Source organism: Lepidochelys kempii, chromosome 4 (assembly GCF_965140265.1).
Source record: "Lepidochelys kempii isolate rLepKem1 chromosome 4, rLepKem1.hap2, whole genome shotgun sequence".
In the NCBI taxonomy this organism is placed as follows: domain Eukaryota; kingdom Metazoa; phylum Chordata; order Testudines; family Cheloniidae; genus Lepidochelys; species Lepidochelys kempii.
Window position 1 is genome coordinate 50,849,117 of NC_133259.1, and position 24,041 is coordinate 50,873,157.

General features: G+C 40.3%; 1 protein-coding gene and 1 long non-coding RNA gene across 3 annotated transcripts in view; both read right to left on the reverse strand.

The window, feature by feature from the left end:
• The window catches only part of MAML3 (mastermind like transcriptional coactivator 3), a 351,084-nt gene that overhangs the window by 213,181 nt on the left and 113,862 nt on the right, over positions 1 to 24,041 (reverse strand). The window lies entirely within an intron of this gene.
• LOC140910407 (uncharacterized) lies at positions 17,581 to 22,463 on the reverse strand. The gene is made up of 2 exons (XR_012158573.1): positions 21,744 to 22,463; positions 17,581 to 18,213 (listed from the first exon to the last, which is right to left on the reverse strand). It is a non-coding gene; the product is annotated as an uncharacterized lncRNA (long non-coding RNA).

The following is a 24,041-nucleotide window of genomic DNA, read 5'->3' on the forward strand; positions in this document are numbered from 1 at the left end:
CATGTGTTCCAGTCCCCTAATCATTTTTGTTGCCCTCCGCTGGACGCTTTCCAAATTTTCCACATCCTTCTTGTAGTGTGGGGCCCAAAACTGGACACAGTACTCCAGATGAGGCCTCACCAATGTCGAGTAGAGATCACGTCCCTCAATCTGCTGGCCATACCCCTACTTATTCAGCCCAAAATTCTGTTAGCCTTCTTGGCAACAAGGGCACACTGCTGACTCACATCCAGCTTCTCGTCCACTGTAACCCCTAGAACTGCAGAACTGCTGCCTAGCCATTCGGTCCCTAGTCTGTAGCGGTGCATGGGATTCTTCCGTCCTAAGTGCAGGACTCAGCACTTGTCCTTGTTGAACCTCATCAGATTTCTTTTGGCCCAATCCTCCAATTTGTCTAGGTCCCACTGTATCCTATCCCTACCCTCCAGCGTATCTACCACTCCTCCCAGTTTAGTGTCATCTGCAAACTTGCTGAGGGTGCAATCCACGACATCCTCCAGATCATTAATGAAGATATTGAACAAAACCGGCCCCAGAACCGACCCTTGGAGCACTCCACTTGACACCAGGTGCCAACTAGACATGGAGCCATTGATCACTACCCATTGAGCCCGATGATCTAGCCAGCTTTCTATCCACCTTATAGTCCATTCATCCAGCCCATACTTCTTTAACTTGCTGGCAAGAATACTGTGGGAGACCGTATCAAAAGGAATAACACGTCCACTGCTTTTCCCTCATCCACAGAGCCAGTTATCTCATCATAATGGGTTGTACTGGTATACCTATTTTGGCAGTAAAATAAAATATCATACCCATAACAGACAGTGTTATGCCAGTACAATAACTGTGTACACCAGCCCTAATTTCCTGATCGGTTGCTTTCTATCAATCAGCTGGGCTCCTGACTTCATATGATCTTATCCTCTCTTCATCCCCTTTGCATCTCTACCTTCTGCCATATGGCAGACTGTCCCATAATAACACTCTGAGTGACCCCACAGGTTTGCCAACCACAGGGACCAGTCAGCAATCTGGAGCACAACTCAGAACCATTCTTACAATCATGTTGCATTTAGTCAACTTGACAAAAATAAACTTTCAAATTATTACAAACTGTAACTGTCCAGGAGGGAATCTGTAGCAATTATTTCTGCAGAAAAGCATATGTTCTATAGCAGTGCTTCCTTTGAACACAAGGTGTATGCTAAAAAACACATCTTATTTTTTTATAATAAAAAAAAGAAGAAATAAGAAATTACATTTCTATAGCAGCAAAAAGTGTTTTTACAAACTATATCCAGGGATCACCTCGTCCACTGCTAGTTTACACAGAATAACTCCTTACCAGCTTATAGTGATTCAGGACAGGAAGTAAAGAAACCTTTTTTCAATGGAAACTGCAGAGGAATTTTAAATAGAATGCAATTACTCAATTTGCATTTTAGCCAAGATTTACCCATCTGTAAAATGAAGATAATGATGCTTCCCCAACTGCCTCACAGGTGAGGGAGGATTCATTAATTAGTTAAAAAGGAAACTTGGGTTGTTAACAATTCGGCTCTGTTACTAACTGTTTATTAAGCAGTAAGTGCTAAGTATGATGATAATGATACCAGGTTAATTCCCATTCTTGAAAAATTGCCACAGTACCTTTCACAACAACAAGATTTTATAGCTTCAGTTTCATATCTCACCTCCTCCCACCATGCTGGGTCACTACTTCATACAGATTCCAAAAGAAGAGTGCCACCTACTGAACTGCCACCAAACATCATAATCAGCAGAGGTTTGGTGATCCTTGGAAGTCTCCTATGCAAGTGCTGACCCAGCCTGGCCATGGATAGATAATTAGAAGAACTGGCAAAATCGCTGCACAAAGCAGTATGGCTTCAGGCAAATTAAATTTGGCCTTCGTGAAATGAACTGGTGTAGTGTCAGGTAGTTCCTAAGGTACAGGTGTACACTACACAGAAACTGCTACCCACAACTGATGTAAGTCTCGGCAGAGAGGCCCAAGTTTAAACAGCCATGGAGTCTGAATTACACTCTCACCTCTAGAGCTGGTCTCCAGCAGAGTTGAGGCACATTGGTGAGGCAGTATGGGGAAATTTGCACTACTATTGCCAATGTTCAGATGGTACACTCTTTGGAGCCGGGACTATCTTTTTGTTCTGTGTTTGCACAGTGCCTAGCACAATGGGGTCCTGGTTCATGACTGGGGTTTCTAGGACAAACATATACAGAGAATTTCAGTCTCCAGGACTGTTAGACTGACACCTTTCATCAGTACTGAATTAACTTCAAAATATAACTTAAATAAACCAGACAAACCCAAACAATAAATGCATTTAAAATGCATTAATAGACAGAATATGGAGCACAGAAGGCTTCCTTTCTTGGAAAGAAATATCAAACAAATGAGACGGTTTGCACAATACAAGATGCAATGACTTCTCAGCTAGTTCTTTAGCCAAGCACTTCTGAGAACAGGCTCTGGAGACTGCTGTTTTACTGTAATTCGCCAATGCTGTGTATAAAACTGTTCTGTTCCTGCTCCATCTATGGGCTGTTCTGAGGCAACTACTGGCAACTTGAAAAGGAGGACTTGTGGCACCTTAGAGACTAACCAATTTATTAGAGCATAAGCTTTCGTGAGCTACAGCTCACTTCCTCAGATGCATATCGTGGAAACTGCAGCAGGCTTTATATATACACAGAGTATATATATATTGTATACATATATACAACTTGTTATTCTACAGTATTCTATTTTATCATTTGGGTCTCAATAAAAAACCAAAACAAACTGATTTCTTCCTCCAACCCTCACAATCCACCCCTTGTCCCATTCACTCCACATGCCCAATCCAAAGATGCAAAGAGAGAACCATCACCACTTGAGGAAATTAATTAACCATCACCACCAATTAAGGAAACAGAAACCTTAACTGTGGAGGCAACTGCTTTGGTGGCCTTGGACAATTAATATTTTGAGTAAATTAAGCAATTATCAGGAATAAAAAATAAAAACTTCTCTCCCTCTACAATCCTTTCTAATCTTTCATTCACCATGGTGTGCATATTATTCCCCAACTGACTAGTTTAAGAATCCAACACAGCTTTCAGCAACCTACCTACTGTGGCCATACACCTCTTCCTGGTACTAGAATATATTACTAGTTTGCATATTGAATAGTTATTTATTTACATGTTTGCTTCTGGATTCCTTTGAAAGCTCTCTCTCACTGATTAGGATAAATGTTCTTTCTAGAGGTGTTGCCAAGCTGCCCTGATTCTCAGACGTCAAAGGATGTAGTCTGCAGAATCTATCAGATGTAACTCATGGTCTAAGGGCTTTGAAAATTACAATTGATACAGTTACCGTACAGTGGCTTCAGTTAGGTATCACTCCCACCCAGCATCACCTAATCCCTTCTCGTCTTCTGAGATCTCCTGATAACCATGGGGAATTATCTATCTGAGAAGCAAATTAAGAGAGAGCATTGATGCATCCTTTTCTTTTTGGAGGTCAGCGATCAAGGTCTTGTCTGTTTTACCGGGGAACCTCACAAGAATGTTTTTCACTTACAGATTCTGCAGAGACCAATGTGAGGATCTCTAGAATTTGTGTACACTAAGGCTAAAAGCAAACAAATAATAATAATAATAAAAAGCAGGTTTATTTTAGATTTAAAACAAAACCAAAAACTTAGTTTTCCCTGTTGCAGTAGTTCTGGACTTTAGCAGTGATTACTTTAGCTGGAGCCTCGCTCTGAATCTCAAAGTGGATATTCTTTTTTAAAAAGATAAAAATAGTACTTAGATGTTGAATGAGGTTACCACATCAGGCCTGATTCACCCTGCAAGTGCAACAAGGTGCAATTGGCATCCCCTTGTGGCTGTGGGGGCAGCTGCACCATCGGGTAAATTCACTCCCTTATAGAGGGTAGCTCTCTTGAGGATGCACTAAATCAGAGCACCTCCGGTCTCACCTACCTGAGGGCTGAGCCAGCCAACACAAGAATCTTCCACTACAGAGCAGGAATTGTAGGAAGCTTTCACTGCAGTAGCTCTGCTTCAGGCAGATTCGTCATCTTTGGGGATGCCAACGAAACACATGAGGTTCTACTGAGTGAATTTCTTTCAGACAAAAAACTCATGACATCATGCTTTAACTGCAAAGCGTCTGTTAATGAGAAGGAATGTAGGGCAGTGTTTTTCATCATGTGCCACCATGCCGGCTGAGAGCAGTAGGGATAACGGTCCTTAGATAAACATCTAGGGGCTGGCAGCAGGGTACTTTCAGTATGATTCTGAAAATCATTTTCTCCACTGATCCACCAGAGCTGTGTCCTGTCAGCCTCCATGGCCCAGCATCAGACTTTCATCTGTGAAGGGCAGCAAAAAGTTCAATGGTGGATGAGAGTCTACCCGTACTGATAATATTTGGTTAATTGTCCAGAGAACTAGACGGGCATTTTTATAAATAATAATAATATAAGCAAATGATCAGCCCTATTTAAATATTTTGGACCCATAAAAAGGAAGTTGATGCTTTAGTCAGGGCAGGTCTATACTTAAAACTGGTGCCGCTGTAGCACTTCAATGAAGATGCTATTACGCTTCTCCGGTCGGTGAAGTTAATCCACCTCTGCGAGAGGCAGTAGCTATGGCGACAGGAGAAACCCTCCCATTGACATTACCATGGTCTATACTGGGGGTTAGGTTTGTGTAACTGCATTGCTCAGGGGTGTGGATTTTTCACACCCCTGAGCGAGGTAGTTGTACCCATGTAAGTTCATAGTGTAGACCTAGCCTCAGAATTTTTTTAAACCAGCAAAGATTTGTGTAGTGTTTAGGTCAGAAACCAGACTCCATATACATTCACACATATAGAGAAAATGCATGGCAGCTAAGAGTTGATATGACATTTTATCTTCACAAGTGAGAAGATCAAGTGGCAGTGGTACTTCAGAATTATCCAGTGTCTCCTTACAAGTGGCGATAAATATCGTGCTTATATCAAATCGGAGCCATTTGTGCATTGCGTATTTTACAGTGACACATTTGGTCTGCACATTTTTCCAGGATGCCCTCTCACCTATTTCCCGCCTCTCGCCCCCCCCAGTAATTAAACAAAATGGCTCAATAGGGTCTTTAGACATTTTTATTTTTTCAGTTTTCCCCCTTTAAGCAGCTACAGCAGGATCCTGTCACAGCAGGATCAACATTTCATCTTCTTGTTGTTGTTGCTTATCAGTGAGACTGAGTAAATGGACACTTGCAAGCTACTTGCTGCGATGTTTCTATGATAGGTATTAATGCCCTTGAATGGATGGATTTCAGAAGTGAATGTGGACACCTTTACCCACTTTAAATGAATGGCCACCACTGGCTGGAGCAACTAACTTTACCAGATGGAAGTCTTTTGATGAGGATGTGCCCACAAATTAAATAAAACAATATAAACGAGAAATAAAGTCTGGTAGATGGTCCAGATGCAGAGGCTGAACTATCTTCTCTTTCCTAAAGGTTTTCATACCAGGTCATGACCAGGGAATTGTTAGTTTGCACCACTGCTCCCCACTCTGTTTCGTACAGAGCCAAATACTGGAAGAACAAGATAGCCGACGTGCACTAGAATCACCCTGCCTGCCTGCAAAGGGACCGCAGCCGCAGCAGCAGGCAGGCAGGGTGATTCTAGTGCACGTCGGCTATCTTGTTCTTCCAGTATTTGGCTCTGTACGAAACAGAGTGGGGAGCAGTGGTGCAAACTAACAGTTCCTTGGTCATGACCTGGTATGAAAACCTTTAGGAAAGAAGAAAAGGAGGACTTGTGGCACCTTAGAGACTAACCAATTTATTTGAGCATAAGCTTTCGTGAGCTACAGCTCACTTCATCGGATGAAGCTTATGCTCAAATAAATTGGTTAGTCTCTAAGGTGCCACAAGTACTCCTTTTTGCAAATACAGACTAACACGGCTGTTACTCTGAAACCTGTCTTTAGAAAAGAGAAGATAGTTCAGCTTCTGCCTCTGTAACTTTCACTCCATGCATCTGAAGAAGTGAGGTTTTTACCCACGAAAGCTTATGCTCAAATAAATCTGTTAGTCTTCAAGGTGCCACTGGACTCCTTGTTGTTTTTGTGGATACAGACTAACATGGCTACCCCCTGATACTTGACACTAGTTACTAGTTACCCATGGCAGCTGGGGCACAAATTTGGGCAGCCCTCAGTGCTACCCTAATTTGCGCTGGTTTAAATGGTGTCAAAAGTCCCAACAAAAGGAGTTCTATACTCCACCCAGAGCTCTGTACAGACAGCAATGAATTGGGGCCATATCCATTTTAATGACAGATTATTGAAATATATCCTAGACAGTCCAATGTTACAGAGAGTGAACCAAACTGCAGCCTCTCTCATCAGTGCAATCCTTCTGAGGCCAATGGAGTGGGTCTAACGAAAGGCAAAATTGGCCCTATAGATATTTAACAAATACCAGGCCAAACTGAGCCCAACTTATTTGGGGTTGCAATGGTATAAATGAGATCATGAGAGCAAAGTCTGACTCCATGCTAGCCGTTATTAGATATTGCTTTACAAGCAGGACCCTTCTGTGAAGTGATCCCACATAGCACTGTGAAAAGATCACTTACTCAAATGGTGCATAAATACATTGTCCTCACAGCTATAAAACCCCACATGATTTGTTATCACTGCTAAGAATAGGATCAACCTGTGTCGTACCTGCAGTAGATTACCCTAATTTTCTCCACCAAAATATTCCCATAGCACAGCAGCCATCAATTCCTAACTGGTGAAAGTGCAAGTTTACAATGCTACTGTTCACATAACCTATATGCTCTCAGCCATATGCCTTAGTTATAATTTTAACTGGCTATGTCATCTGCTGCACTGTAGTATGTCTGTAACAGTTTCTAAACAGGTGTTCCAAGGGTATCAATAATGTTCCTTAATATGTGGTATGGAAGGCTGGTGGGTACTACATGTTAATTTTCTCATATTCCTTCCATTGAGTCAGACCATCTGAATATCCCATAGAGTTCTAGAGTACATGCTCAAAAGATGATGGGACACCTAGATATTACTGCAGTCCTTTGTTGTCAGCAGCAAACTGGAAAAAGAGGGTACATTATAGTGTCCTGCTGTGTCTTTATTTACTTGGAAATCTGTTAAATATTATGCAAGACACGGTGCTTGTAAATTAACTACTATTTATTTCCAACAATGTCTTGAGGAAAAGGCCTTTGGCTGCAGCAGGTTAGAAGACATGCTAGCAACTCAGCAGATATTTCTCAAGAGGCCATTTTGGGATTTCACCCTGGTCTTTCTGGGTATGTCTACACTGCAATTAAAAACCTGCAGCTGGCCCATGTTAGTTGACTCAGCCTAAGGGGCTATTCTTAATTGTGGGGTAGATGTTCAGACTCCGGCTGGAGCCTGGGTGCTCGGACCCTGTGAGGTGGGAGGGTCCAAGAGCTCAGGCTGCAGCCCAAGCCCCAATATCTATGCTGCATTTAAACATCCTCTTAGCCGGAGCCCCTTGAACCAGCACATGCCAGTCGCAGGTGTCCTACTGCAGTGTAGACATACCCTGTGAGGTCCTGAAATTTCAGTTATGAAATTAAAGACAGAATTTAGCACTTCTGGGACTGAATAAAACTAGGCACATGGCTCAGTAGTGCCAACTAATATTTTTTCTTTTTAGCCTTTCTCAAACTGCAAAATAAACATCACAATTCCTCATGATCATGAATGCAAATAAGAAGGTAAACTTCTCTATCATATAGCAAGCGCAAATGCTAGGAGAATTAAAGGGACAAGGGCTAAAAAGGAAATGTTAGCTTTCTAAAAAAAAAAGCACTCAGAGAGCCACATTCATCTCTTGTGTCATGCCACTGACGTCATTGATTAATCTGGGCTGCTGTATTTAAAGCAAGAGAAAAGGAGAATGGATGTCTGTTAAAAACAAGCAGAAGGAGGAAGTCATTTAAATCAGAGACAGAAAGAACATTTTGGTCTCAGATGGGGATGGACTCATTTCTAGAGGGTTTGGATACTGCCTACTGGAGAGGGAGATCTTCGAGGCACAAACTGCAGTTAGGTACCTAAATCCCATTAAAAATCGAAGCAAGTTAGGCTTTAGAAAATCTCCCCTGCAGCCATGTATTGATACAGAGACACACTTGACTTGTATTATGTGCAGAGACTGCATGTGCTCAAGTCAGGTATGAACACAACTGCACCTTTGAAAATATAGCTGTGGAAAACTAGTACCACAGCAACCATATTAGTGGGTCAAAGGCAAAGTGTCTCGCCCTGTCTCAGATCCGCCACTAATACTAGTCTAAACACCAACAGACTTTACAGTTGGGCACAATTGCTGTTTAATCACAAATTACTAAGTAATATGAATTAAAACTTTCAATTTATAATCCCCTCTACCCCCCCAAATTAGGATCTACATCAAACCTGCAAAGACCCTTAGCCTTAGCGGCAATGGCAACTGCTGCCGTAAAACCACAAATTATGTTACTAATGTGATCCGGCACTTTTACTTGTGTCCCACAGCTGCAGCTTAATCGTATTTTTGACACAACTAAATTGTCAGTCAACATTGGGATCTGTATCTAATAATGTTGCTGTAAAAATAAACCAACTCCTGTTTTCTAAAGAGATTATGAAAGAGACAGATTTATATTAAAGGGATGACATCATCTTAACCATCCTTCTCTCTGAAAGTTCATCTTCTATTGTCACAAATAACTGATTTGTTTATATTATTAAAACTGAAATGGGTTAGACAAACTTTGTGTATAGTCAGCTTCACTGTTGCCCTGGTGCAGTCAGTTATATGTTACTCTTTCTGTTTTGTTTAATGCAGCAACAGGAGAGAAGAAAAACACTTAAAAAACAGGAAAATGTGATTGTACAATCACAATTGGCAGTGGGGACTCAGGGCAGCTGTATTGAAACTGCTTTTAACTACTTTCCTAGATTTCAAGTTGACAGTGTCCCTGGAACTCTGCTCCAAAACGCTCCACCTCCAAATCTTAAAGTTATTGCATGTGTTCCATGCTAATCAAAGCATGGCCAGATTTAGACCGGTATAAGTACGTGGCAGTTACACTGAATTCAGTAATACCAAACCTGCTTACACTGGGTCTAAATATGGTCCAATATTGTGAATGTATTTGTAAAATCTGGAGAGGTAATTCTGCCATTGTGTGGATATGTATGTTTTGGAAGATAATATATTGGATAATTATGAGACAAGTCAAAATCTTTTATCTGACCTGCTTCCTCTATCTCTTATCAATCTGCCAAACTTTTGCAATTCAGATCCAAAGAAACTCAGATCTGAACTGAAAATATTGTGCAACAAAAAGTCAGCCTCTTCAGTCTATTTCACTAAAAAAATCTAAAAGAAACAAACAAAAAAAGGCACACATCTAAGGGGAAAGACAAAGAGTGTTTTGTTTGATTGGTTTGGGGGAGGAGGGATTGTCTGTTTCAGTTTCGGATATTCACTAACATTTTTTTCTCTTTGAAAATTTTTACTATACCATCAGTGACAGAAAAAATTTTAAAAAGAAAAATGTTAGTGAATATCTGGAACAGACAATCCCTAATCTTTAAAGTGATACATATGCATTAATAAAACCATGTCTGAGCTAAGCAAGCATTAATATACCCATTTTACAGGTGGGTATACTAAGATCTCCATACTGCTAAATCAATTTCTTCAGTTTAAAAACAACAAGATTTTTTTCCAGCTACCAGCCACGAGGGTGAAATCCAGGCCCCATTAAAATCATTAGAAAAACTCCCATTGATTTCAATGGGGCAAGGATTTCACCCTGAATCAAACCAGGTTCTTTCCTCTTCATATCATCATCTAAAAATTTTGCAGGTCAAATTATGGCTTCAGTTACATTTGTTGTAAGGCCAATCCTCATTGTCTTCAAATGATACTTGCATTTGCAGCTGTGCAATAAAAATACCATTTTATTATTAAAAAGAGCACATCTGATCCAAGGGGGCATAATAAACATAATAATAAATAAATAATTATTAAATAATAATTATAATAATAATAAATCAAGGGGGCATAATAAATATAGAACCCCCACAGTGCCATTTTTACAGTCACCGTTCAGAGTGGAATCACACTTCAAAGTGCACCAAAGAATTTATTTCAATAGATTGTAAAATACCAAGGTATTTCACAATGGATTTATCATCATATTTCTTCCTTTATTAACCATGGCACGTAAACCAAGAGCACAAAGGCAGCTCTCAGAGATAGATATCCCAGAATCCTTTGGGGGAAAAATCTAAACAGAACTATTCTGCTGTTCTCTGATATGTTACCAAGGCGCCCCCCTCATCCCTCACCCCCAGAAGTGTTCTTAATTAAATAAGAATCTATTAAAGAATACAGTGCCCCTCTGTGTAAACTCCCACCCCCATCCTTGTCTCTCAGTTCTAAAAGCCTGCTACCTTGCCTTCTAACTTCCTAGGAGCTCATTAGAAACAGCCCCTTCTGCACGTATACATCACCATAACACTCACAAATTCTGAGAGAGAGACAGAAATAAGAAGCTGAGTGAGAATACTGGGCCTGTGACACAAGCAAATGCAGACAAAGAACACCCTGATATTCACAAGGAACAATGAAGGCTCAGAGAAGTACACTGGGAACATGGGATTAAAATACAGGCTACTGCTCAGTTCTGCACCAGAATTACATTGGTCCTCTAACTAAGTTCAATTATCAACAATAACCATAGCAGACCAGACAGATAAATCACACCAATTTCTGTGGGTGGTAAAATGTTTCAATTAAATGATCCTTACACTTCACATGGCAGTTTTAAACATGGGCACAGTTCCAGTCACTCCAACTTGTTACATCTCCCTTCAGATATTAATTTTCCTCTTGTGGCTTTTGGCTGTTCATTATGTAACACTTATCAAAGCACCATTTTGTTTTCTGACACTTGCTTCAAAAACTAGCCCTTTCTTGTCTGAAACATATGAACTGTTCAAATCAAGAAAAGGAAAGAAAATAATGAAAAATGTGCATATGACGTCCCTCCCTGTCAGCCACATGGGTGATGAACACAGTAACACAAATGCTACTGACTCTTCCATCCCTTCTCAACAAGGGGCAAATTATTCTAGGAAGTAACCCCGTCATCTCATATTAAAATAATTTTGGGCCATTTTGGCTTTCTCACATGCAGGCCATGTTCAGCCAGATGCCTTTGGAGCAGGGTGACATGTCAGGTGCTGGCAAGCCATCCCAAACTGGAAACACCGTAACAATCAATAATCTTAAGGCATGAGACAGCTTGATGACAGAACACATAGCATTTCCACAACCTCCTTGACACAGACAGGAACAACACGGGGGAGGGAGGATCACAAAGAGAGTCATGGGACAAATCCAAAATGCAGTAGATGAACAATCTGCCTGCCTTAAAGTTCAAAAGAAATTAAAGGTAATCCTTGTAAACGGCTCCTATTTAAAATACATACAATAGTAAAACAGACACTCACTCTGGGCGCAGTTTGGAACAGGGCCTTCCACTCAGTCCGCCTTGAAGCACCTTCATAAAAGGTAGTTTAACCTCTAAATGATACCAGTTTCTCTTGCATAGGATTGTGCAATGATATGTGTCCAGAGAACTGCAAGTGCAAAACAGGAAGTTCTACACATCTAGAATAGTACAACCAGTACATCTAACATTACAAACACTTCACCTACAGAGCACGGAGTTTAATACGAAGTATTTCAGCAAAGATTGCAAATGAAAATTGCAAGTCACCTTGTAATTTTCCTGGATGCACTACAAATGCTCCTCTAATTGACCCTCAGGAGTTTTTCTGAGGGCAGATCTATAGGCTGCTCAACCTGTACTCTCACAAGTCTGTGACTTCTGTAAGATGCTTCAAATGAACTAGATTAGGGGTTCCTACACACAATTCATTGAATCCTGTAGCCATCTAATCTTTAATAAGAAAGTCCATTGGGACCATGAGGATCCATGGGATTGTATACTCCCACCTGTGATCCTACACCTTAACAGGCAACATTGCCTATTGGGACTTTTTAGTTTACCTGAGTCATACTTTGGTAACAAACACGAGAATGGTTTCAATCTGCTCCACTCTATGAGAATTATGGGGGCTTTTGGGCTCCCAGAATGTTGCACATTTGGCCTAAATGGGAAACATTTGGAGACTATTAAAACAGAAAATCAGAAAAGAGATAACTGCAGAGAGAATACAGGATGTCTAATCTACTCCAGGGCTTCCAATGTCTTCCAGTGAATGAAGAGGAGCAATGCCCCCAAAGAGTGAATTAAGTCCAATCTATTTACTGCATTCATGCAAAAAGAAGATTTTTGACTGGATTTTTGGTAACCTTATACATTTTTTGTAACTCTCTTCAGGAATGTTGTGGTAGGACTGGACAGACCATTCCTCTTCCCACCCCCGAAAAACTGTGCCAAAAGAGTGGAGAGCGGGGAGGAGATACACAACAGGGACCATAATTGTAAGACAGATTACAGGGTTGTTTTATCTGGAATGTCACTGCAATGTTTTTCTCTTTCATATATTGTGGGCCTGCACTCTATTGAGGGCCTTGTATTCTTCTGACGAAATTATATCAAAATTCTAGAACATATTCTGGTAAAATTTGCAGCAGTTAGCCCCAGCTTCAAGACAGTGCTTTCAGAGAAAAGATTGCAGGGCTTTTCCAGGAACATTACTGGGAGATTCATTGTATCTGCAAGGAGAAACAAAACAATGCCACCATTAAAGCGTCCCACTGATCAGAAGAGAGGAAAGATTCAGTTAATCTTCTTCAAACACAAAGACTAAATGTTCACACTGATCCTTGTTTCTAAAATTGCGTGATCATCCACTCATCTTAATCTCAAAATCTGCTTGGTGCCACCTGTACGGGAGGGGTCTTCTAGAGTAGAATTTCCCCTAAGATTTTTACAGTCAGCTGCTGAAGCACATGTACATGTAAGAGGGAGAGAGCGCGCACAATCCATACATCACAATGCAGTACTAACATTCAAATAGTAAGAAACTGAATAGCAAACTTGACTGGACCTTCACCATATTGTCAGTAGTAAGGCCTGTAAATTGAGGAGGAGAGTGATGGTAAGAGAAATCTTTAAGAAGTCAAGCAATTAGACATAAGGTGGCTATTTACCTTTTTAATAAATCCTTTCCCAGTCTGGGAGAAGGAGGGGAAACCCCTCCATGAGAAACACACTTTACAGATTGAAAAACATGGTACTACATACTCTATACAATTCATGCCAGTCCTGAGAAAAGAATAATAATAATAATTTTAAAAAGAGGTGGGACAGGGGGGAGTGCTAGGGAGCGGTATGAAAAAGGTCTGGTGACTGCATCATGTTTGAGTACCTCCTACTGATCAGTTGACAGCAGAGTTAGTACAGTTTTGGTAGACACCCTCCAAGGCAGGGGTGGCCAAACTGTGGCTCACAAGCCACATGAGGCTCTTTTACATTTAAAAGTGTGGCTTGCAACGCTGCCCCCACCATTCTTCACTTGCAAGACTTGGGGTGGGAGGAGTTTGGGACCTCTGCCTTGCAGCAGGGTGGTAGGGTAGGGGCTTCCGCCCAGTGGGAAAGGAGGGTCATGCCTGCCAGGGCTTGGACCTTCAGCAGCAGAAGGGCTGAAGCCCCAAGCCCCAGTAGGTGCCTCCTGCCAGCTGAAGCTCGGAGCTCCGGCTGGTGTACCCTGGCTCTCAAACTTCTAAAGATGGTCATATGTGGCTCAGAAGGCCAGTAAGTTTGGCCACCCCTGCTCCAGGGTGTTAGTACACAATGAAAGAGCCATGAGGCTTCAGAAAACTAGCGTCTTTGGAGGAAGGGTGAAAAGTGATAGTTAAAATTCACACCACACTTATATTTCTTGAATTAATGCCTAGGTGCAGGTGGAGTCCTTTCAGCATATTGTGGGCCAATTTTTGAAAGGCACCTCAACTCAGCCTCCATTTTCGCTGAGTCCATCAGTTTGTTAGATGTCTTGATGCTAGCTACAGCTGATAACACCCACAAAAATTGAGGCAGTTGTTTAAAAAATTAAAACAACTGTCCTGTGTGTTCTTAGTCCGGTGGTCCAACAGGCAACCAGATGAAAGGAAATCAACCCAGCCATTCAGAGATTCTAAACTTCAAATAAGTTAGTTTTAGATTTCCATTGCTTTCCTTTTGTACACAGAAACACACTATCATAATGATCCTAAACCCTGCACCTTACAAGGCTTTCAGTGCAGTATTTAGATTGAACCTTTGTTGTAGAATACCGTGGGGAGTTTTTTCTTTGTATTTTTTTAAATAAGGAACTTCAGCCTTCTCCCTCATTTAACCCCAATTCAGCAAAGTACTTAAGCACATGTTTACCTTGAAGTCAATGGGACTTAAGCATGTGCTTAAGTGCTTTGATGAACTGGGGCCTTAATAGGGAAGTACCAAAGACATTTACTATGACATCTAACCCATAGGCCCAGGTCACATTGTGAACAGGGCTGCCAAATGCCAACAGGGAGCAAAACTTCAGAGACTGAGCTTATCTAAAGGGGATCTACGTTCACCCTCCTCTGGATAGTTGTGCAATGATCTACCTCCCCAAAAAGAAATGAGGTTTCAGGGTGAGAAGTAGGGTCACTGACGTCATATATGTTTTCTCCTTTAACGGTGGTGAGGCTGAGAGAAAGGATACCATCTTTAGAGTCAGAACATGTGCTGCTTTCACTAATTTTCAACTGTTTTTAACATATATCATCAGCTGAATGCCAAGTCACAAGGTAAAATACAGTCACATTTTTTATTAAAATATATGCCTAAGACACACTGGGCCTTGATTCTGTTTCCATTGATGCCAATGGAGCAGAATCAGGCCTGCAATGGCAAATTTTGTCCTCTGATATATTATCAGCTCTTACTAAAATTAATAGGAGTTTAACAACCTCTAAACTCCAGGTTTCTCCCGAGCTGCCCTGCTGGACCTCAGTTATGCCATCCCCTGGGAACTGGGATGTGCCTGGTTGTAAATGCACCTCACCTTCCTGGTGCTACGGCTCACCACACACTCTTAAACAGAGACATGAGCAAGGATTAAGTAAAACAAAATCTATAATAAACAGAAGAAAGAGGGAGTTGATAGTAATGAATATAAACTGAAGTTACAAATGTAGAAAATCGATAAGGGAAGCAGAGGGACATAAGGCAAAATCTATGGCCAGCAGAAGGAGTTTTTTAAATATATCAGGAACAAAAAGTTTCCTGACAATGGTACTAGTCAACTACTAGATGGTAAATGGCAGAATCATCAACAATAATTCAGAAAAGGTAGAAGTGTTCAATAAATATTTCTGTTCTGTATTTTGGGGGAAAAAACAGGTAATATAGTCTCATCATATTGTGATGATAATACTAACATCCTCCAGAGATAGTAGTGGAATGGAAACATGGAAGCTACTAAAGTCAGACATTTCTATATCAGCTGATCTAGATAACTGGCATCCAAGAGTTTCAAAAGATCAGGCTTGCTGGAGCATTAATGTTGATTTTCAATAAGACTTGGACCACTGGGGAAGTTCCAGAAGACTGGATGAAAACTAGTGTACCAATTTTTAAAATGGGTAAACAGTATGACCCGGGGTAATTATAAGCCTGTCAGCCTGGTATAGATCCTGGACAAGACAGTGGAGTGGCTGATATGGGACTTGATTAATAAAGAATTAAAGGAGGGTAATTTAATTCATGCAGATCAACATGGGTTTATGAAAAATAGATCCTGTCAAAATAACTAACTAGATATTTTTGATGCGATTACAAGTTTGGTTGATAAAGGTAATAGTGTTGACTGCTTTAAGGAGTTGACTTGGTATCACACACCATTTTGATTAAAAAACAAAATGATATAAGATTAACATGACACAAATTACATGGATTAAAATCTGGCTAATTGATAGGTCTCAAAATGTAATTGTAAACAGAGAATCATCATTGAGTGTGTGTAGTTCCAGTGGGATCCAACAGGGATCAGTTCCTGGTCCTATGCTATTTAACATTTTTATCAGTGACCCGGAAGAAGACATAAAATCATCACTGATAAAGTTTGCAGATAACACACAAATTGGGAGAGTAGTAAACAATGAAGAGGACAGGCCACTGACTCAGAGGGATCTTAATGGCTTGGTAAACTGAGCATAACCAAACAATATAGGTTTTAATACCACTAAATGTAAAGTATACCTCTAGGAACAAAGAATGTAGGCCATACTTACAGAATGAGGGACTTTATTCAGGGAAGCAGTGATTCTGAAAAAGGTTTGGGGGTTATGATGGATCATCAGCTGAACATGAGCTCCCATTGTGATGCTGTGGCCAAAAGAGCTAATGTGATCCTGGGATGCATAAAGAGGGGAATCTCAAATAGGAGTAGAGGTTATTTTACCTCTCTATTTGCAAAATCTATGAAAAAACAGAGTCATGACTTCAAGTCACATGAGTGTGTCTGTGTGCAGGATTTGGCCCATTCTGTATCTCATGCTGAAGTACAAAACCTTACATTTTGTTTTGAGAAATTCAACAGCTTTTCAGCCATCTACCACATAATTATTATCCCAGGAAGTCTGCTTCTCTCCAGAAAACAAATCTCTGATATTTATGTGTACCCAGAAAGAAGGGCATAGAGTATTGTATTCCCAGTTATATGACTATCCTGAATACTGCTTTTATCTCCTCTTCAGTTCAGTTTGTTAATGAATATAGGCAGTGAAGTTCTCTCTAGCTGTCTAACAGGTTCTCTTGGTACATTCCCTGCTACAGTAATGAAAGGGAGATATCAGCACAGCAGCGGCTACATTTGCCTAACCTAGCAGGCAAAGCAAGGAAAGAGATCCTAGATACAGTTTGTTTGTATGCCTGCATATACAAGCACAAATAAGGTATTAATATGTATTGTAGCTATTGAGACTTGTGCTATTTAAAACGACTTGTTTCTATCTTATGGTGAAGGCCAATTGATATAAACATATTACTAATCCTGGTACTCTTTATTTAGGTTGCATCAATAAATATGTATTAAGAAGCAGTACGGAGCACAGGTTCATCCTGCCAGATTGTATGCCATGTTAGCTTATCTGCTTCTTCATTATGAGTTGCCATTTCCCTCTATTATATTCTTCTTAGTCTTCCCAGTGAATGTTACCCTACACATCGTTTCCTTCCCTCCGTCTGAATTCTCGATGCTTATTTTAAAGAGGAAAAGTGTGAAAGGTACTTGCAGCCAGTGATAATATATCAGGTAAAATTTTCAAAAGCACTTAAGGAACTTAAGTGTCACTGAAAATCAAAAGATACTTAGGAACCTAAGTCCCAAAGTTGCTTTTGAAAATGGGATTTAGGCTCCTATGTCACATAAGCACTTTGAAAATTTTACTCAGCATGGATAAGGGAAGTTCTGATACAGCTCCTTCCCTTTTTGACAATTTATTTTATTCAGATCCCTCAAGTGATTTAATTCCAAACAACGAAGTCTTGAAGCATGGTCATATTTCAAAGCAGGTTAAAATAAATGTGGAACTATCTCTGTACTGGGCTAGATATTCCCAGAGTTCACCTTAATAACATTTCCCGTCAGTTCTTGTAGCTTCACCTTTATGAGGGGGTCTCCTCTTTTCCTCTCTGCTGAAAGGGAACTAACAAGTCACACTTGCTCTGGCTGCCTAGAGGAGTCAGCACAGTAGTTCTGCATTTCCCATGTAGCATTGATGTTTCTTCTCTTTACAGAAAAAGGCCCAGGATGTTCTTCAGAAGATCTTGTCATACTTGTATAAGGGGTTAAATACACAAACCATAAAATGCTTTAAGAAAGGTCCTTATAATGGCCGTTTATTTCAATACATGATGATGTGGTGTCATCATATTATGCCTCTCTTGTCATCACACAATAACCAAGTGACACAACATAGCATAACATCATGTCTTTTTAATGTGTCACAGCAATTTAACAATATCTAAAGCTTGGTTTTCACATATATTTACAGCCACACAAAAAGAAGATGGCCTACCTTTTAGATGGTCTCTGTCTTTTCCAAATAAACAAATACAATTGATGGGAGCTGTATGAGAGATACAGATCTTTAACTTCAAGCAAAATGAAAAATGCAAGTCAAGCTCGTGCACAACCAAGTCTGTCCCAGAAGGAAAGTGGAACTGCTGATAAATTGCACTTTTCCTGATGCACTGTTTAAGCCTCTAGATCCATGATTACTCAAGAGATCTTTTCTTTCAAAACCCTTCAGGGTATGTCTACATTGCAGCTGCGAGTGTGCCTCCCAACCCACACAGACAAACTCACGCTACCTCCGCCCTAGCTACTGTACTAGAAAAAGTAGTGTGGACCTTACAGCATGAGCAGTGACATGGGCTGGCCACCTGAGCTTGGACCCAGGCGGTAGGACAGGCTTGGATTCAGGAGGCTTGCCCAAACCTGTGCCACCATGTGGTTCAGAGGGTATTCTGTAGCTGCTTGTGTTCTCTCCCTCTTGCACACAGACACACACAAAAAATAGATTGTCCAACTAAATGCTAAACCTCAACATTCTGCACCGCATCTTCAAAATTTATCCAACAATTAAAACTTTCTAGAAGAAAACCTGCCATTTATTTAAATGTTTATAATCATTTCAACTATTTATAAAACTATTTATATGCCAGTATCTTATCCCAATATAGAGAATGTTAACTAAAAACTAGATATCTTCCATATGTCTTACTTGTCTAGTTTGTGATAAAGAAATGTTATTCAAACATCTGAATATGAGACACTTAAGATCGCTGTTTTAGGGTAGGTTTTTATTTTTGAGTTGATTTTTTGTTAATTTAACTTCAGTGTGAACATTACTGATACAGCTTACACAGATCTTCTCCTACAGAATCAGAGAATGGACTTTCAAACACTGAAAATCTCCACCTTTTCTCATGTATCTGAATGCTGATTAGAATTTCTTTTAGCACAAACTACAAGCCAGGGGTACTGAACAGCAGCAGAGCTGATTTTGGTTGTTTAGGATGATGTTGGAGATATGTGGGATGTGGAAAGGAGGCAGCTGAGGGTGAGAACGAGAACCGATGAGTGGAGCAGGGATGGGCTACTGAATGATTTATCTGAGAGATTAATTGCTTTTTATAGTTTTCATTAGTGGAATATGCAGTCGAATTCAAATTAACCTAGGTTTTTGTGCAGGAATATATAAACATATAAACACAAACAAAGACATGCACACAGAGTTGTTTCTAAAGAGAATGGTTTCTGAAGTTGCCCATGAGACATGCCTGATCATGACATAAATGTACAGAATTGTACATGCGCTACTCTGGCACTGCATCTTAGGAAAAGCTAGAAACCTCAGCCTCCTGTATCCCTGCTTCAACATAACATGACAGTGTAAATGCAACTCTTACCACTTCCAGACATAGCACCTCAATCTTTCCCTCCCAAATTCTTTCTATGTCTTTAGACCATTTTAAGATGCTTACCTACTTCTCCCACACCCAAGACCTCGCCTTCAGCAAAGTAATATGTGCATTAGCTTAGCAACCTGACATAAATATCCAACCAACCAGCAAATAAACACCGGCTCACTCCTAGTTACCATGTCCCCATGCATAGCCTTATTACAAACAAAACATGAAATACAGGATAAATTCATTATTTAATTCAATTCAAGTTATCATTTAAGGTTTGGGAAGGGGTAGGAGGGCATCTGCTTCCTTTTTGTTTTGCCAGAAGTATACTCTTTAAGTCTCATACTATTCACTGATTCACTATTGTAAGAAAATACCAGGTACCATGTCTTTCTCTGCTGATTTGTAATTGACTAGCCAGATATCTTAGCCAGCATAAGAGGGGCAGGATGCTGTGTTTCAATGGTAAGCAAAAGGTAATATATTAGACAAATGTAGTTCACTCAGAGCCAGATCCTGCGGGTGCTCAGCAGCACCTCTCTGCTCCCAATGAAGTCCCAGGGCACTCAGCTACCCTACTACAATGGACACAACATAAGGAACTAGATAGAGCTCTTGTTTGTAATTTCAGTAATAACAGATCACAAATGTTGCGGGAGCGAGGGGAAGAGAGAAGAAAAGCCACACATAAAATCATATGAGATTTTCTTTTAAAAGTTCCAGCTAATCTTGGTCTTGGTGGAAACCACAGTGCCTTCTCACATTGTGACAAGACTATCTGTTCTGAGCAGTTCCTGATGTCTGAAATAATGACTAATGGCCTTCTTCCAGCTCGCTTTCAGCAGATAAAAGGAAGCATGCCCAGTACAGAGATCATGGCTGCACACAAGAAGAATCAGGTTTGCCCATCAGTCCTCTCTGAATGTCTAGTATGTGATGAGTATTCAGAGGGCAATGTGCTCTCCAAACTCCACAGAGGCAGAACTCTAATGCTGAATGTTCAACAAGAACTGCTCTTCCCATCTGCCCTCAGCTTATACTAACACTAACTATTTTATAAAACACAAGGCAATTTTATGTTTCCATCTATCATCCCTACATGAAAGGGGTGTGAACCAATTTCAGAGGGGATAAAAGTGGGCAATGTGTATATCCTGAATGCAATTAAATTATTAGCAGCCAAAAAAAGATTGCTTATGGTAGAATTACAATTTACAAAATTCAAGGAAAAAAAGAGGACAGTTTCCCACTCCAACCTTAACTATAGCCATTGTGACTGCATCAGCTAATGCAGAATCTGAGATCTATTGGTCAATAGACCAGAGTCCAAACAGGTGATTCTGGCCTTTAAATGTGTGACAAGGCCAAAGTGAGAGACTCCCCTGCAATAAAAAAAAAAAAAAGTGATATTTTGACATGTAATAAAAGTCGTCTTCACCCTCACTTTAAGGTAAAGCATTGTTAATGTCAATAATTTCCAGTAACAAACAAGGAGATAATACCCATACCAGGTTTGTGTGGGATGAAGGTAAATTTAAATGACATGCCTTGTAAAGAGGAACAAATTGTGATTAGTACCCAACAGAATGTTCCACACGTACTGTACTGCAATAGCTAAGTACAATGGCAAGAGTTAAGGATGCAGTGGAAATCTTAACCCTTAAATTGCTGTAGTTTTCCAGCCACCAAGTGAATGCTTAAAAAAGTATATATAGACAGAGAGAGAGAGAGCGCGTGAGCAACTTTAATATAGAGTTAAGATTGAGACCATCATAACACCTTCATATGATGTCCTTTAAAATAACACTAATAGTCAGGTCTTAAAAAAAAATCCCTAGACGCTACAAACTTGGGAAATTCACAGTTAAAGTTTGAGATCATAACCTTAACTCTCCTTTGGATCTCCAGTCAGCTTCTGCCTACAGGATGGAGACTGTCCCCTCCCTCCATTACCTACAATCCCACCCTTAAAACTGTCCTAAGTATATGAATTTCATCAGCATATGCTTTAGCCATGTCATGGTTTAGCACACACAAATCTTTCCAGCCCACAGATCTTTGCTACTTATTGGGATCATACTGAAGCAGATATTTGTATACTTAGGATTTACGTATGGAGTTGAAAAGGACCCCTCGAGACTGTAAGCTCATGTTACATGTAGGATTGTTGATGTCTGTTTACCTGGTGCATATGCAATGTGCTGGACCCAGAGTAAGTGGTCAGAGGAACAAGTGATTCAATGGGTTTTCCTTGAACCCATCAAGTTGCTTCATGTGACTTGCTGATTAAGTTGAGGGATGGCAGAGTAAAATTGGCCTGAGGTGTAAGAAGACCACCAAGCAGAACCTGCAAAGTTGGCTCATCTCCCATCTCCTCAGCGAGAGGGGCAGAAGTAACGTGAATGGCATCTCATCTTGGCATCCTAAGTGGGCAGACCGGGGTTTGTAAGTAGAGCTTAGCAGAGAATTACATTTTTCCCTCAGTTCAACTTCCAAAGCCTGGATACCTGGGTTCTCCTTGCTGTTTCTCTCTCTAACTTGCTGTAGGACGGTGAATAAATCATTTAACTTCTCTGAGCCTCAGCTATCCCCACCCCAAAAATTAGGGTAATCTAGTTTTCCTACCTCAGATATCTGGCTCCCACTGATATTATTAGGAGGTTTTCCATTGGTGTGAGTGAGAGCAGAGACAGGCCCTAGAAAACACGGTGAGGCCTAAACAAACAAAGTTAGTAAAATAAGGGTAGCTTTTATATGTATAATTTCTATAGCTTTATGAGTGTAAACAGTGCATTATCAATAGAGTAAGTCCTGGTCTATACTACAACCTTATGTTGGATAACGAAGTCACTCAGGGGTGTGGGAAATCCACACCTCTGAGCTACCAGTTATACTGACCGAATCCATATAGACAACGCTATGTCTACAGGAGGGCTTCTCCCAGCAACAGAGCTACGGCCTCTCGGGGAGGTGGAGTACTTGCGTCGATGGGAGGAGTTCTCCCGTCAGTGTAGGTAGCTTCTTCACTAAACTCTATGCAGCTGCGCCGCTGCAGCACTGTAAGTGTAGGCCCGCCCTAAGATAACTTGCCTTGTCCTGAAGAGCCTCATTTTACACCCTACTGTATTTTATAAACCGTTATCTCTACAACTTGTGCAATAATATGCAACAATATTCAGCAAAACTAATTGGTGCAACAATCTACAACTGGCTTTTTAACCTCAGAACCAGAAAGACTACAAACATTTTTTTTTTTAAACAAAAGCTGAGATTCTGTGGGAGATCTCAAGACCCTCAGGAAATAAGTCTGCTGCTCTCGCTTGGGTGAATGTTGAGGGATTTCTTTATTATTTTTTAAAAAAATAATGAAAAGAAAAATATAGAAATGTCACATGTCAAACACCCAAATTACACAGCATCTTCTGAAATCTGACACACAAATTAGTTCATCTGAACATACTCATGTTACAGTTTCGTTGGATGCCCTATGGAAATCAATAAAATGAGGGCTGCAAGCACTTACTCCATACTCTTAATTACCAAGACCTTCATAACTAAAACCATTCTGTGAAATCCGATAAAACAAAGACCCCATGTAAATGTTGAAGTCAGATGCATGTTTGCAGTTATATGGAGCAGTCACTCATTGTTCCCAAGCCTGGGGTTTTGGTTTATCATCTGGCACTCCTCTCAACTGAGCAGAATTTTTATTGTCCTGGGACTAGTCTCATAATAATGTAGGTGGCCTTCAGTTTGGAACTCATTACTTACTCCTCCTATTGGTCCATCCAAACTGGGCTAAATGTATTGACAGGTACTCTGCAAAACCTCTCTTTGTGGGGTGAGTTGACTGGTCAGATATTGGGGAGGGAGTGGCTCCTGTTTAGTTTTGATTTTGAATGGATTTTATTGAATAAGATTGGAATTCTAATTGAAGGCAAGGACACCTAGCACTAACGACAAATATTTTTTTTAATGTGCTGAATTGAAATAAGTTAATAAAATTCATGATACAAGGTGCTTCACTTCTGATGCTTTAAGTTCCCATGGATGCTATAACTTGTTCTACCGTGTTCTCCTCCTAACACCAGTCACAAACTGCTTGTGTCTGACAACAAAGACCTCACAAAAACGTACGTGAGTGGGTATCAAAGTGCAGCAGCTTATCAAAGAAGTAACAAAACAACAAAAACATTTAAAGGAGGAGATTTATTGTGTTCCAGGAAAATAAAACCCAAAGAATCAATTCCATTAAAAAAAACCCAACAACAAAACTCTGGGTCAATTTGTATTTGTACATGGATAAAAAAAATATTTAAAAAAATATAGAAGTAGTTGCCAAGTTAATTTAGTAGATGAAAGCCTCAAAATAAAGCTCCCCATTATAAGATTACTTCATTGCAAGGTTCCTGCTGCTGCATCTTCGTTCCCAATTTATTTGCAAATCATTCATTACACAAAACTTTTCAGTTGGACAATA